Genomic DNA, 2,901 nt, shown 5'->3' on the forward strand with positions numbered 1-2,901 from the left:
GGAGGTTTCCTTTAAGAGATATGATAACAGATGAATGGTGTTTGTCTCCTCTTGCTGTCTGTGAGCGGAACTGCAGACTTGACACACCTTTGTTTTTAGATCATTCCCAGAAAGTGCAGTGTGTACTACTACTGCTACATTTATGGCATTTGGCAGATGCCCTTATCCAGAGAAACATTATGTACAACTGAGCAGTGGAGGGATAAGGGCCTTGCTCAAGGGCCCAACAGTGGCAGCTCATGACCTTGTAATCTGTAGTCTAACAGTTTAACCACTGAGCTACTACTGCCCATTATTATTATTATTATTATTATTATTATTATTATTATTATTATAAAAAAAAACCATAAATCCATGCATAAAATGGGCATCTGAAACAGCGTGTAATGGTTGTGTCCATCTCTAATCCACGAGCAGCTGGGCACAGAGCTCAACCATCCCCTGAGCTTCATGGATCAATGAGCACAGACCAGTCTAGACTCTGATCGAAACACAACCTGCTGACGCTTTTATACAGTCACTACACAGAAATAGAATAAGGTGGGATAAGGAAAGATCAGTATTCCTACTGAGACTGCAGCTCAGCATGAAACAGCATTTTAACAACACTTCTGAGATATAAGCTGGAGATACAGAGTGTTTCCTGAATTTCCTTCCGAAGCCTGACCAGGGAATCATCTATGAATAATCTGTCCAGACTTACTGAAGTCCTTTAAGTTGAGTGAGGCCTGGAAGCTGTGCGCATCCTGAGGGAAATGATCCGTCCTGCGTGAAGCAGAAAGCAGCGGTTAGGGAAGCAGCAAATCAGTTTCTATATGACACACACAAGTTAAATAATCATAAACAATTGTTTTATAGCACCACGGGGTTCAGAGACATGTGAACAACAGATTTCACACACTAAGGAGGTCACTAAGTCACACAGAACAATGAGAACAATTTAGCCCTTATAATGCTTAAAAAATCTTTTTTTATAATTTAATAATTTTATAAACTTGTTTTTTTTTTTTTTTTTTACGTTTTTTTGCTAACAGTGGCTGCGTTTTGCTCTTAAATGAGTAACAGGGTTGAATTTTTTTAGTTAGAATTACAAAATGTGGTTAGCATCCATACCATTATTACATTAAATACGTTCTGATAATTTACTTAAAATGTATTTTTTTTAAAAATACAATAATGTACTTTCTTTAATTTGGGTAACACACTTGTATTTTTAAGATGTCCTCATCAGCCAATATCACAATATCATTGAAAATAAAAGAAGAACAAATATACGTACTTTGCTTCTTCCCACGATCTTCAAGACATATGGATGATGCAACTTCCTGTTGTTCCTGTGGCTTGTGGAATATTCCATATATTTCATAGGGGTGAATGCTTTCAGAGTTGAATAAACGTGGATAAAGGATATTTCTAGCATGAGATGTTGATTTATATTTCAATATGCACAACATGCACATAAACACTTCAGTAGTGTTTAAAATATCTTTGCTTTAGAATATAATATATATATTATAAATATAATATTAGTATATTTATAAATGTAACTGTAACGTCAGTGAAACTCTGCTCATGGAATTATTCATGAAGTGAAAATTCTCTTCACAGGTCCATTTTAGGGTTTAAGCTATTATGTAATTATTATTTACTTGAGCTGAGCATGCATAATATGCAAGCTAGCACATAATTTACTTGTCCATTTGCATATTTTAATAAACTGTTATGTAAAGTCTGACCATTGGGAGTGTTAGAAAAAGAAAACAAACAATCTGGAGTATAATCCATTTGTTATAGATATAACAAGTAAATTAGAATTTGTTTAATTGTCTAGATACTAATTTTCATTTTTAAACACATTTTTAACAAATAGTGCAAATAAGTTATGAACTGATGTATACTTTCAACAGGTTAAGGAAAAGACTAAACTTATACCTCAGCACGTTAAATTCACAAATCTGATTGGTCAGAAGGTGTGCATTTTTTTTGTATGGCTTGAACAGCAGTTCCGTCTGTAACACGAACCACAGGATTATATTAATGCAGTTGTTCTAATACATTATTGTTTCTATAGTAACAGCTCACTCTCCGAATGCCAGATTCTGCACATTATCAAAAATAATAATAATACAAAAAACATATTGTTTAACAATATGTAAAACGTATAATCGTTGGTGTGGTGAAGTATTTTGTTAGGAGACCTTTATTTAAGAATTATTGAAGGAATCTTGGGTGTAAGAGCTTTGTAACAGCCAGGGTGCTTTGTAAAGTTTCCCAGCACAGGAAAGTCGTCAGGACAGAGTTTACCCTTCCTGGATTCTTGGTAAAATGACAAGCTGTGTTTTTTGTGGGTTTTTTTTTTTTTGAGAGAGACAGACAGACAGACAGACTAATAAGGGAAAGAGCATATAGCTGCTATAATGTGAGTGATAACAGGAACTAACTTGTCGCTCAGGCATTCCACAACATTAAATTTAACTATAAACTGCTAAAATGTGTGACATGTCATTTATTATTAAATTAAACATTGCAAACATTGGCAAATTGCTGTGATGTAAGTGGAATAACACACTCCAAAACAAGCTGGTATATGAAATTATTGGATAACCTGGATTATTTTTGTACAATCGCACAGTCTGTCATGTGTTCCTTATTTCTTATTCCTTATTTATTAGGCTATAGTACTGAGCCTTGAAATGAAGGACACACACACACACACACACACACACACATATATATATATATATATAATCACGTTTGCAGCTAACATGGCTTTAGAGATTAATTATAGTCCATTTTAATCCAGAGTGTCATTAATTTCTGATCTCTGTGTGTTACAAATCCTTATAGCAGATTGCACGTCTTTATCAAAGTTAACAACAGATAAAAAGACAACTGAGGAAC

Source organism: Pangasianodon hypophthalmus, chromosome 11 (genome assembly GCF_027358585.1).
Source record: "Pangasianodon hypophthalmus isolate fPanHyp1 chromosome 11, fPanHyp1.pri, whole genome shotgun sequence".
NCBI classification, from domain to species: Eukaryota; Metazoa; Chordata; class Actinopteri; order Siluriformes; family Pangasiidae; genus Pangasianodon; species Pangasianodon hypophthalmus.